The sequence below is a fragment of the Labeo rohita genome, chromosome 3, assembly GCF_022985175.1.
Source record: "Labeo rohita strain BAU-BD-2019 chromosome 3, IGBB_LRoh.1.0, whole genome shotgun sequence".
In the NCBI taxonomy this organism is placed as follows: domain Eukaryota; kingdom Metazoa; phylum Chordata; class Actinopteri; order Cypriniformes; family Cyprinidae; genus Labeo; species Labeo rohita.
The window spans coordinates 45,897,976-45,911,807 of NC_066871.1; the positions used below are offsets into that span (position 1 = coordinate 45,897,976).

General features: G+C 34.4%; 1 long non-coding RNA gene across 1 annotated transcript in view; it reads left to right on the plus strand.

Annotated features, from left to right (window-relative positions):
- LOC127158513 (uncharacterized) overlaps nucleotides 1-13,832 on the plus strand; it is a 34,316-nt gene that overhangs the window by 6,846 nt on the left and 13,638 nt on the right. Inside the window, exon 2 of the long non-coding RNA XR_007826173.1 lies at nucleotides 4,608-4,781. This is a non-coding gene — a long non-coding RNA (uncharacterized LOC127158513). The remainder of the gene's footprint in view (nucleotides 1-4,607; nucleotides 4,782-13,832) is intronic.

A 13,832-nucleotide genomic window follows, 5' to 3' on the forward strand; every position in this document is an offset into this window, starting at 1 on the left:
GTATTTAAATTCTACTTTTTTTCCAGAAAATAACTAATAGTTTTTCTAGATAAGACCCTTCTTCCTTGGCTGGGATCGTTTAGAGCCCTTTGAAGCTGCATTTAAACTGCATTTTGGAAGTTCAAACTCAAAGGCACCATAGAAGTCCACTATATGGAGAGAAATCCTGAAATGTTTTCCTCAAAAACATTTTTTTTTTAAAAGAAAGACATGAATGTCTTAGATGACAAGAGGGTGAGTAAATTATCTGTACAATATTTGTTCTGGAAGTGAACTTATCCTTTAATGGCAACGTTAGCAACATTCTTAGAACATGTTGAACAGTGTGAGTGACTGTGAAACAGTGTGCATTACTCACACCATTAGTAGAATATGCAACGTTACTGTCACATGACCTCATTATGTGTCATGTGAGTGATATTATTGTGGAGAAAATAAATCATGTTATTTAGCTTTTTTAAAATTGAATTAGGTGTAAAAAATGCTTAAATTGCAACATGAAATAATTAACTAACTGCTGGATAGGAAGGGAGATTTTAGAAATCGCAGCTGGTGTTTGTTTCAGTTTATTCACACTGGAAATGCAACATCAGCGCAAGTGTGCACATTGTTTATGGCATGCAGAATGCAGTACATACTAGATACTCTAGAGATAATAAGAGTAGTTTGTTGGTGTTCAAATGTAAATGCATTGTTTATTAGATGTTTAATTTAGACAGATTCATCTCGGACAGAACAGAAAGAGTACTTTTATAGAGCTCACTGCCTGAAATTATATCCTACAAAACTGAGCTTCACTTATAATGTTAGTCAAGGTTTTTTAATGGTCATGATTTAGTTTTTTTATGATTGTTTTCACCCTCTTTCTGACCAAAACAGTCTGAACAAACAGTTTTTTTCCTACTGCACTTTAAAGACTTATATATATATAACTCTTCAGTAGAAGTGTTATAATACATGACTGTATTTATGATGTTCCAAACATGTATGACTTTCTTTTTCTGTGAAAAGATGTTTAGAAGAACAGTGCTCTTTTCCACTCATTGAAAGCACCTTAAAAGGACCTGAAAGAAAAAAAGCATACAACAAAGTATTTTTATCTGTATAAGTATCTGTATTATTTTATATTTTTTGGTGGGGGCAAGTTTCTGGAAAATATATTTATTTTAAATATATGCTAAATATATGTTGTAAACAGTGAAACTCAATTAAATATTTTTGAAAATATATTTAGTTTCATTTTCATATATTAAAATATATTTAAAAATGTTTTTTCTGGGGCAAGAAAATACATTTCCAGTCTTATAGTAGCCTACATTTAGGCTACTTGCAAATGTAGAGATGAAACTAGGTTTTAAATGAAATAATTATATATGTTTTTTTTGTTGTTGTTGTTTGTTTGTTATTTTTTAAATATATAAATATATTATTGTATTTTTGGAACAATTGCAATTTTTTTTATTCACAAATTTTTAAGACAACAAATGAATTTTTCCTTTAAATGTTACATATGCAAATGTATTTTCTTCTATTTAATATATTAAATGCATTTTTAAAAGTTCTTTATATTTTTCAAATTTATCTTTAAAAATATACAACAAATAGGCATAAATATATATTGGTAAAATATTATTTATGTAAACATTAAAATGTATTATTGACCATTTTTATATATTTTGAAATTTATCTATCTATCTACTATGGGAATTACAGGCTATAAACTGTTAAGTATTATATATTTCAAAAGTTGCATTTACAGACGTTTTAATGTGGTGCAAATGTATGCAAATAATAATCACTGGAAAAAACATGTCAAATGTGTCGAACAGGAGAACTTCTGAAGATCATTTAGCTGCCATGTTGGTATAGTATTATATGTGAAACTTAATGTAGTCAGGTTAATATTTTACTTGTATGAAACCTGCTGATTTATATGATTCCACTTGACGTCCATTTTAGATTTTATCATGTTTTTGTGTTAATGTGTGTGTGTGTTGTGCTGATGGATGGACAGATGAACAGACAGAGAGGGCAGGAATGAGATTTGTGGGTGAGTTTGAGTCACAGCTGATGAAATGCAGAAAATGATGCAGAAGAATTCAGACGACAAAAGACTCTTTCTGTGCGTCTCTCTCGTTCTCAGGATGCTCTCGTAAAGCTCTCTCTCCCCTCGGGCCGCTGTGGGCCTTGTGACTCTCGTCTTGATTTCTGAGGGTCACGCTGGATGGAGGAGCTGCAGCATTTCTCAGACTCTGGAGATCAGAGCATCTGATTCTCACGGCCTCGCTCCTGCTGATTGATCTGTGATTGACCAGATCTGTGATGAGCAGCGGTCACTCAGATGAGACTCTATCAAATAAGTTCATTCTCACAAATTAATAAACAATGGTTGTTTGATTTGTAACTATCAGTCTTTCCTTCAGAAGCAGTCATATTACAATAAAAATGATTGTTTGTAACATTATTAAAATGAGACAAAGACCTCATAATTTACCCTCCATCTGTTGTTAGGGTGTTGCTATTCCATTTCTAGTGTGTTTGGAGTGGTTGTGGTTACTGGCGTGTTCTAGGTAGTTGCTAGAATATGACTGGTTACTAGGGAGTAGTGGGTGTGTTCCAGGTGGTTGTTAGGGTGTGTTTTGGGCAGTTGCTAGGACCATCTGAGTGGTTGCTAAGGTCTTGAATGGGCATTGTGTAATGTTGTTGTTAGTGGTTTTTAGGTTTCTGTGTGGCTGTTAAGCTTAGAAGGGGTTGTCAGCAGTTGTTAGGGTGATGAGGGTGTTCTGAGTGGTTTTTAGGGTGTTCTGTCTTATTGCTAAGGTTATAAAGTTGTTGTCAGCTGTTGTTAGGGTGTTCTGTCTGGTTGTTAAGGTTATAATGGTGTTGTGAGTGGTTGTTAGGGTGATGAGGGTGTTATGAGTGGTTGTTAGGGTGTTCTGTGTGGTGCTAAGGTTACAAGGGGGTGTTACAAGCAGTTGTTAGGGTGTTCTGTGGTTGCTGAGGTTTTGAGTGTGTTGTGATTGGTTGCTAAGGTTTTATGTGTGTTACAGTAGCAGTTGTTAGGTTGTTCTGTGTGGTTGCTGAGGTTTTGAGGGTGTTGTGAGTGGTTGCTAAGGTTACAAGGGTAATGTGAGCTGTTTTTAAGGTGTTCTATGCAGTTAGTAAGGTTATAAGGATGTTGTGAGTGGTTGTTAGGGTTATGAGAGTGTTGTGAGTAGTTGTTAGGGTGTTCTATGTGGTTGCTAAGGTTATAAGGGTGTTGTGAGTGGTTGTTAGGGTGTTCTGTCTGGTTGCTAAGGTTTTAAGGGTGTTGTGAGTGGTTGTTAGGGTTATGAGGGTGTTAGGAGTGGTTGTTAGGGTGTTCTGTCTGGTTGTTAAGGGTGTTACACGCAGTTGTTAGGTTGTTCTGTGCGGTTGCTGAGGTTTTGAGGGTGTTGTGAGTGGTTGCTAAGGTTACAAGGGTAATGTGAGCTGTTGTTAAGGTGTTCTATGCAGTTGTTAGGGTTATTTATGGTTGTGTTTTCTGTCGATTGTTAGGGTTATGTTAGTGTTGTGAGGGTTAGTGTTGTTAGGGTGTTAAGGTGTTCTGTGTTGCCTAGGGCATTATTAGTGGTTGTTAGTGTTCTGTGAGTGGTTGTTAGGGTGTTCTGTCTGGTTGCTAAGGTTATAAGGGCATTATTAGTGGTTGTTAGGGTGTTCTGTGTTGTTGTCAGGCATTCTGTGTGGTTGTTAGGGCGTTGTTAGTGGTTGTCAGGGTGTTCTGTGTTGTTGTCAGGCATTCTGTGTGGTTGTTAGGGTGTTTTGTATGGTTGTCAGGTTTTCTGTGTGGTTGTTAGTGGTGTTATGAGCAGTTGCTAGGGATATGAAGGTGTTGTGAGCGGTTGTTAAGGTCAGGCTGTTCTGGGCATTATTAGTGGTTGTTAGGGTGTTCTGTGTTGTTGTCAGGCATTATGTGTGGTTGTTAGGGTGTTTTGTATGGTTGTCAGGTTTTCTGTGTGGTTGTTAGGGTGTTGTTAGTGGTTCTATGTGGTTGTTAGGGTGTTCTGTGTGGTTGTTAGGGCATTGTTAGTGGTTGTCAGGGTTGTTAGGGTGTTCTGTGTGGTTGTCAGGCATTATGTGTGGTTGTTAGGGTGTTTTGTATGGTTGTCAGGTTTTCTGTGTGGTTGTTAGTGGTTGTTAGGGGTTCTATGTGGTTGTTGGGTGTTTTCTGACTGTCTGACATGAGTCCCGCAGTCTCGTGTCTCTGTAAAAATGCTGCTCAATGGATGTGGTTCTGGTTCCTGCTAATCTATCTGTGAGGTTTTCCACCTGTTTTCTGATGAAAATTGTGTATCTGATAACTTAGTAAAGCAGCACTCTCCTAAACATCACACATGATTTGAATCCTTGAGCACAAACACAAACTTTAACACTGACTGTTAGCAGCACTAGTGATGATTGACTAAGTTAACTGCTTCTAATGAATCTTTAAAGATCTTTAAAGCAACAGTAAAGTACTGGTGAAGATCTTTGATTGTGTGTTTGTCAGTGAGATCAAACGGATGACGAATGACTGTCAAATGTTCATGATAAGCGTCTCTGATCATGTGACCTCATGTTATTCACAGGCATGCAGGAACACAAGCACATTACACCCCTACTGGAACAGACGACATGTTTCTCTCAAACAGAAATGCCCCTGAAACAGCGAGAGTAACACTAGAAACCTGAGCTGTGATTTTCAGAAGATCCTGAACGTCTCAGATTCAGTCCAACTGCATCCGGGTCCTTCAGCCAAACAGGTGCCCTTTGTGCTTCTCATTTACAGATGAGTAAACATGTTTTTAATGGTGTGTTTTCGAACGCACTAACAAAAAGTCCAGCAACTTTCTTTATTTTTCAACTTATTTTATTTTATGCACTCAATCAATAGCATAGTTTGTCAGAAGAACGTGGTGTGTTGATGAAGTTTGGCAAATGTTCATCTACTACAACGTTGAGTCTAACTAACTAGCTGTTGCCTTCACAATGAACCTGTAATTAGTGTTTTATCTCACGATCATCAATTTCCTGCCAGAAGTGATTTGAGTTTGATGGATGTTTCTGGTCTGGTCTGAACTTCATAGATGTTGCCAAAAATACAAAAATACATTCTACCATAAAGTTATGAAAACCTTGTTTCTGAATGTCCATTAAAATCTTTGTTATATGAATGCTAGGTAAACATTCCATTGTATAATTTTGAAAACATTATGGGAACATTAACTTTGAATGTTCTATGAACATTCCGAAAGTAGCAACATTTAAAAATGTTGTTTTTTTGTTCCAGTGTTTTGAGAACATGTTTGAGAACAAACATTCTATTAATGTTACTAGGCAAACGTTTGTTCATATCTTTGAAAAACTTTTAATGTTGAATGAGCATTTGTAAATTAATGTTACTAGAAGGATGTTTGTTCATAACTTAGAGAGAACATTCAACAACATTCTGAGAACTTTCCCTGTTAGATGGATGTTCACACTCAGATTTAAGTGTCTGTCACTTTCTGTCCTGCTTTCAATCAATGGAGGTTCACTACACTTCCAAAAACTTGTTTCTCCTGCAATTTTTAGTTCATACTGAGATTTCAGAGTTTTGATCGATATATTGGCAGTTTGAGAGATGAAAGATCTCATTAGTGTCTCATTTTGTTCTCATCACTGCTTCATTATGATGATTTGATACATGTAGTGTGGTTGTATGTGTGTGTGTGTGTGTGTGTGTGTGCAGCAGATGTGGTCCTGCGGTTGAGGAAGACTCCGAAGTGCCGTGAGGAAGAGTGTGAGGCTGTAAAGACTGACTGACTTTCCAATCATGTGTTTTTCTGGGAACATTGAATTACAGCGGTGGGGGGCGGAGATGAACGAATGAAAGGAGCCGTTGTTACTGACGGGATGGACAGATGAAAGAGAGAGAAAGAGAGAGAGATGAAAGACAGAGAGGATGAGAAATCACTGTGACAAACAAACACACACAATGTGAGAGATTCATAACAAACTCGTTTACTGCTGTAAAATATGTTGTTTTGCATCTAGTGCACTTTTAGTGAACTTCAGGTCTTAAAAATGGACTTTATATATATATATATATATAATGAAATATCAATTAAACTTTCACTTACACTTTCTTAACTTTCAAAAAGTACACTTTGTAACAGTACAAGTACTTAAATTTATTTTTAAAATGCACTAAATTGCAACTTCGTAACAAATGTTTAATTACAGATATATTTGTCATACAAGTTTCAAGACATGTTTTTCTGAGATATTATGAATATTGTTGACTATTGTTCCTTGTTTGTAAGTCACTTTGGATAAAACTATCTGCTAATGCATAAATGTAAACAAAAATTGCATTCAAGTATATTTTAGTTTATCATAAGTACATTCAACAGAACTTTTACCATTTGTGACCCTAGACCACAAAACCAGTCATAAGGATCAATTTTTTGAAACTGTGATTTATATGTCACCTGAAAGCTGAATAAACAATCTTTCCATTAATGTATGGTTTGTTAGGATAAGACAATATTTGCCCGAGATACAACTATTTGAAAATCTGGAATCTGAGGGTGCAGAAAAAAAGTTGTTCAAATGAAGTTCTTAGCAATGCATATTACTAATCAAAAATTAAGTTTTGATATATTTAGGGTAGAAGATTTACAAAATATCTTCATGGAACATGATCTTTACTTTATACCTGAAAAATTGATCATTTTGACCCATACAATGTATTGTTGACTATTGCTACAAATACACAGGTGCTACTTACGACTGGTTTTGTGGTCCAGGGTCACATATTTTAAAGACTATAGAGTAATTATGAAATTACATACTGAAGCAAGTCAAAAACAAAGTTCAAATAATGGAGTTTAACATAACTATAACTACAACTATAACTATAATACATTTTAATATAATAGCAAATAAAAAGTGACAAAAACAGAAAGCATAGTCTATTAAAGTGGTTTATTTACGTAAGAAGTGCACTATGTTTTTCACGAGCGAGTCAAGTTTATGAGTTTAAGGCTATACTGGTAGACTAGTTTCAGCAGATGTGTTTTGGTAGACTGTGGTGGTCTAGACCAGCACTAAACCAGCATGTAAATGAATGCACGACTGCCCTGCTGTAGCTTTATTTCATATCTCTAGATGAAGACGATTATCTGCGGTGAAATATTGAAAGGTCCCGCTTTTGTCTCACAACCCTTGATCTTTAACCCTCAAAACCACTGACACTGAACCGGATCTGCGTCACACATACACGTCAGGCTTGGGAGACGTTATGATGCTTTGTCATGATCTTTCTGTGTGTGTGTGTGTGTGTGTGTGTGTGTGTGTGTGTGTGTTTAGTTTGATGGAGCTCCAGCAGTACAAAGAATCTCCTCATAACAGACAGAAAAACAAACGTGTCGTTTCAGTGTGTGATTCTTGCTGCTTCATTTAGTTTAGTTAGTGTTGTTGGACTGTGATGATGAGCTGAGACTCACTTCAACATCAGATATTCATCTGGTAGATGATACTGATGCTTAACTCTCTGTTTATTACTAGAACTAGTTAGAAACGTGACTACAGTATCCAGTGTAGTAGGTTGAAAAGTAAAGTTATGTGTGTTTTTGAGATGTTTTTTTTAAGCTCAAAAAAAAAAATAAAAAATAAAAAAAAATAAATATATATATATATATTTTCCCCTTTGAATTAAGTTTATTGATTGATCAGTTGACCTTATTTAAGCATAATCTATATCATTTTAAGCATGAAATGATCTAAATTCGACCTGTTTCTCAGAAAACAAAACTCATTTTCTTGAATAGTTTTGGTCCAGTAGATCTCCAGTAAATGTATCTATATTTAAGAATCTTTAAATATTTGTACTAGAAAAAAAAGATTTAAAAAAAAGAAAAGAAAAGACTGGGGAAAATAGCATTTGCAGTAAGTGTAGTTTAATTTAAATTTTCAGTTTATTATATGCAATTTTTAACAATACAGATTTACAGTATACAGCATCAATCAAGCAGAATTGTTCATATACAACTAAAACTGAAAAAATAAGAACAAAACTTTAAATAAAATAAATGTTAACTAAAATAAAATGTATATAAAAAAGTAAACAAATTTTATTTTAGCTAGTTGTGATAGTACTATTTCTCATTTGCATTTCATTTTAACTTGATGAACTAAAATAACAAACTAAAACTTAAAAACTATGAAGACATAATTAAAAGCAACAACAACATCAAAGGACCAAAACACACAACAAAATTTCTAAATAACCTAAAATGAACATGAAGGTAAAAAATATATAAAAAATTAAATCTAATCCAAAATATTAACAAAAATCATCTTAATTATACTGAAAACAGAAAATAAAATAAATTCTGATTCAAAATGTTAAAATAAAACTCTTGATAAAATAAAGTTTGTGCTGCAGGATTTAATCGTTTCTGTTAAATTTGAGTTCAAACTAGTTTATTGCTCATTTTAGAGTCTCTTTGGATAAAAGCCTCTGCTAAATGAATAAAAGTGCCTGTATTTTGAATTATTTTTGCTGTAGTTTCAGTGTTTTGCAGGCAGGAGGCGCCGTTGAGGCACTTCTGACCCACAGGACTTAAATTCATGTTTTTAATTTAATGAAGTTTGAAGCAAAATAGAACTTATGAGGTAAAGTGCACAGACTTTTCCAAGGCAAAGATCTACAGATCTAAAGCTGCACATTTACGTGTTTCCAGAGCGAGGCAGAGATGATGTGGAGACAGGAAGCAGCGTTTGTGAGAATGGATGGAGGGATGTATGGAGGGATGGAGGGATATGTGCGGGTGAGGGGGAACGGCTCATAATGAGCAGTGCAGGGGGCAGTAAACGCTGACAATGAGCCTCTGTTACTGACCCACACAATACAGCACTATCAGTTTCATCACGCCTGTCTCTCTCCCTCTCTCTCTCTCTCTCTCTCTCTCTCTCTCTCTGTCTGTCTCTCAGTAATGAGTCTGTCTGCCTCAGGCGTGGATCCGCAAACATCTCTCTCTCCCAGAACCTCCTCCATCAGACAAGCTGCAGAGGTTAATCGACGGGTTTGGGTCCATGACTAAAAAAATCATGTGTTTGTGGTGTTGTTCAGGGAGTATTTTGATTTAAAAAATTATGGTCACTTCAACTTTGCACTGAAAAAAAAAAAAACGCCAAGTTAAAAACAAAGTTCACTTACATTTTAATGTGTCATCAAATGGGCTGCAGCTTTTAAAATTAAAACAATACAAATGTTACTTGAAATAAATGTTAACTGAACAAAAATAAAGTTTAATTAAATATTTCACTTTGTTATTTATTTCTGGTTGACAATCAAAAATATCTAAAATTAAAAATGAAATAAAAATTAAACTAAACAGATATATTTAAAAAGAAAATAATAAAAATGACCTAAAACAACAGCAACAAAATTACTAAAACTTTAACTAAAATTAACATGAAAGCAGAAAATATACAAATAAAATATAATTTAAAATATTAACAAAAACATAATAGTATCTCTGTTATGCTAAAATAACACTGGTTGGCTGCACAAGTTATTTCAATTTAATTTTTATTAAACTGATTTAAAATATTGAGCTGAATCTTGTGTAACAGAGAAAATTAAGTTTAAATTGGTTATACTTGTTGAATTACCTAAGGAAAACCATATGTTTAGTTATTGATCATGTTTTTAACAGTGTAATAATTAAAGATCTTCATCGGGTGGTGTTGATTGTTCATCTTAATTGTTTGGTTATTTACTTGATACAGTGTTATTTTAGTAAATAATAATAATAATAAAAAACATGTAACTCATATAACTCACTAATTAATTTAACCAATTTTAATTTCATTTTTTTTAAGTTACAAAAAATTCAGCTCAGTTTTCATGTCAGCTGAAATGATTTGTACAGACAATATTTAACATGGTTTTTACATTTTTTTTTATGCCATGTGATGTCAGTGTCAAACTAAGTAACTACTAGAAAACATCAAACAAAGTCACTTCCTGCTTCTGACATCATTAAGAAATAGGTTTTGTTAGTTCAAAGAGTTTTAAAAGGGATGGAAAGTGGTCAATCAATCAATCAATCAATCAATCAATAAATAAATAAATAAATAAATATCATATTTATCATATTAAAACACATTTAGATTACACATTGTGATTCCAGAAAGAAAAAAAAAAGGAAATGTTGTCTTTGAACTTTTATTCTGACCCTTGAGGTCAAAGGTCACAGTTAGGGGCAGAAGTTCAGCGGCCGGTTGCATAACCTGCTTAGACTAGTATTACAAGTTGGGTATCTAAAGTTTTTTCTTTGAGACTAGTCATAACCTTTTTCTAAGTCAGTTTTAAAAAATAATTAAATGTAAGATTAAATCTTGGCTGCTGGTCAGACTAGTTCTTAAAGGGTTCATTGGATGCAAACTTCACTTTTTCATGTTGTTTGAACATTAATGTGTGTTGGCAGTGTATGTACAAATCTACCCTATAATGATAAAAATGCATGCAGTGGTTTTTAATTAATCTGTAAAAATAATATCCCCTTTTTCAAATTGAGCCATTCTCAGATGCCTGTCATTATGGCATCACACCCACAGAGGCCGCTCCCACGATAGTTGATTGACATTTTATCTGAGCATTTTACCTCAGATCAGCTGTAACAGTCCAACCTCCACTGTTTCAATGCCAGAGCAGGGATGTAAATTAGACAAGAATATCTCCGATTGAGTGATTGAGGTGTTGTGTTGCTGGATGTAATAATGAACATAGTGGTCAACATTTATTCCCAACATCTGAGCCGCTGAAGATGCAGTGGATTACGTTTGTTTGTGAAGGGAATGCACCTCATGATCTACATAAATGTGTCTATGTTCAATTATTGGTGATCCAGCTTCACTTACAGCAGAAGTGAGTATTAGGGTTTTTTTTTATTTATTTTTTTTTTATGGATCTCTGCAATCACCTTTCCTAATAAAGTGCTAGTTAGCAAGTTTTGCAGCTAAAGTAAACAATCTCTCCCAGCAGCAGAGAGAACAGAGGGGCGGGGCAAGCAGAGCTCATTTACATTTAAAGGAACAACCCCTCAGAATGGGATGATTTTTACAGAGCTCATTTTGAGAAGGTAAAAAGGGTGTTGTTTTACACAACCATTGAGAATTTTAACCAAAGTATATTAGAGACTTTTCATTAAGGCCCTAAAGAATCATATCAACTTGTGGAAAATGGGCATCCGATGACCCCTTTAAGACTAGTTAACAGTCTTGTATAATTACAATGTATTTATAAAACAGGACTCAGTTTATATGTGGATGTTCTTCTGTCCCTCTGTCTCCCTCTACTGCCGCTATCTGAAATAATCAATATACTTAATACGGACTAACTGATATTGGTTGGATAATTAGTAGAAGCAGGTAACACTGGTTACTGAAAAACTCATTATGTGGTTCACCTGTACAAGAGAAGGACTGAGTAAAAGATAATGAGCTGTGAAGGAGTGAGAATATTGAAAGAGAATGGAGTTAGTGGTTCAGGATCCTGAGAGAAAAAGACTAGAGATGCTTTATGAACCACATCAGAACATGTGAAACTAACCCAGACTGCTGATCAAGTGTTTACATTTTACATTTTAATTCCTCTTTTCTCATCTTGTTCACTTAAAGCACTTTTCCTGATCTGTTATATGCATATATGTGAAACAAAATCAGTCTGACCTTAAAAAGATTAACGTTGATTAACGTTCCTATAAAGTTCTATATTAATTTCTAAATGTTCAATAAACTTTCAAAACATATTTTTTTTCCTCAACATTTTTCCTGGTTATGCGAACAACGTTCCATTTTTTTTTTACATTTTGAAACCATTATAAAATTGTTACATTTGAATCTTCTTAATGTTTTGCCCGTTTTGAAACAAGCATTTAAAAAACGTAAATCTCAACGTAAATCAACGTTCAACTAAACATTTCAGAAATAGAACATTCCATGAATAATGTACAAAATATGTTTTTGTGCTAACCTTTTGAATACATCATTAAAGACCAGGTAAGTTTGAACGAACGTTCTATTAGCGTTACTGGACGAACGTTTTCTGCTAGAACGTTATTCGTTTTTCATCTTGTTTTTTGAACATGTATTTTTTTTTTCGTATACTTAAATCCATTGGGAAAAGTTTTCTCATGTTCTCTTGGCTGATTGCGAAGGTTCTCGGATATTAATTTAAATGTGGCGATAAATAAAACCTAGATGAACTCATGTTTAACGGTTATATTCAGTGTTTTGACATGAGTGGTGTGTAACTCTGACCTGAAAGTTTTCGCGTCTTATCGTTGCATTAAGTCTGATGACGTTGAGTGATTCTGTGGTCATGCTATTCTGTAATGGATCTGATGACGCGGCACCGGAAACGGTTTATGACTGAGCTGCTTTTCTGATTCGGTCAGTGCGACTCATTTAAAAAAAGAGGCTCTACAGCTTTCCATTGAATCCTGCTTCTGCTTGCTTTAGTTAATTCTTCTGATTGTTTTTATTTGTGCAGTCATTTAATTTTGTTCTTTTAATCTATCTCTACAAAAAAAATAAATAAATAAATAAAATAAAATAAATGTGCTAATATGTATTTTTTTTTCTCTATAAACTTTTAAAAGCTGCTAAAATGTTTATTGTCTGTAAACGTTTAAAATGTGGGAATATATCTTAAATATTGCCTTTTATACGTATTTTTTATTTTTAATTATTGTAGTATGTGTGTGTTTGTAGAAAACATTAGTGAGCAGCAGATGGCGCTGGTGTGTCGATTTTGTGTGCTTGTGTGTAAAATGCTAGCGTTGCGCTCCATCTGCTGGTGAGATCAAAGAATTGCAAGTGATCAGTCATTGTATTGTTCAGTCCTTTTATAAATAACTTCTAAATTTAGTCATTTTTTTTGGATTCCATCATTTTTTTCTTCAGCATCTTTTGTCTGTTACGGGAATCAAGTTTTAGTCAAATGATTTACTGAAGCATGGAGGTCATGTGATTAGCGATGAGAGGTCATGTAGTGCTCTGTCTGTCGTTTACGTCACTGCTCATGTGTTTAATATGGGCTTAGACATCCAAACATAGTGCAGTAGAAAGATTTATTTCAGTATCACATTAGAAGGTGCAACACAACAAGATAAAGTGCATTTCAGGAGTTTTGACGCTTTCAAGTAAAGTTTCTCCATCAGAACGTCATCTGGAAGATTTTCAAACGGGAAGACGCGTAAAACCAGCTGAGAAAAGATTCCCATCATGCAGCAGCTTTATATTTACACACATCAGATTCGCCCAGAGCCGTCCCGAGACAAGCACAATCGGAGTAAAGTCTGGGGAAACCAGTGATGGACATAAAAAATGAACATTGCTAATGATCTCTAGTTTATACATTTAAAGACTGGAGCATTTGTAACTCACTACATCAGCTTATATCACCATATCCATCTGTCCAAATTTTCACAGTACGGTTCAAGAGTGAAAGTGCTTTTTTCCACAAACACACATCAACATATCACACAATCGCCAAACCGCTCGACTGCATTAAACCTCATTCCCTTTTAAACGCTGGACAAGTCCAACACAAAACCATACGTCAACATTATAATGATGTGCAACACACTTAACATGTCAAACAAAACAAAAAAAAGACCCAGAATCAGCTGGTTAAGATTGCATTAGGTGCAGTATTAGATGGAAGCCTGTTTCCAGCACAGAATTTTAAAAAAAAAAAAAGGTAATTGTGACATCTTACAATACAGAGTTTTTGTTTGTTTTTGTTTGTTTTTGAA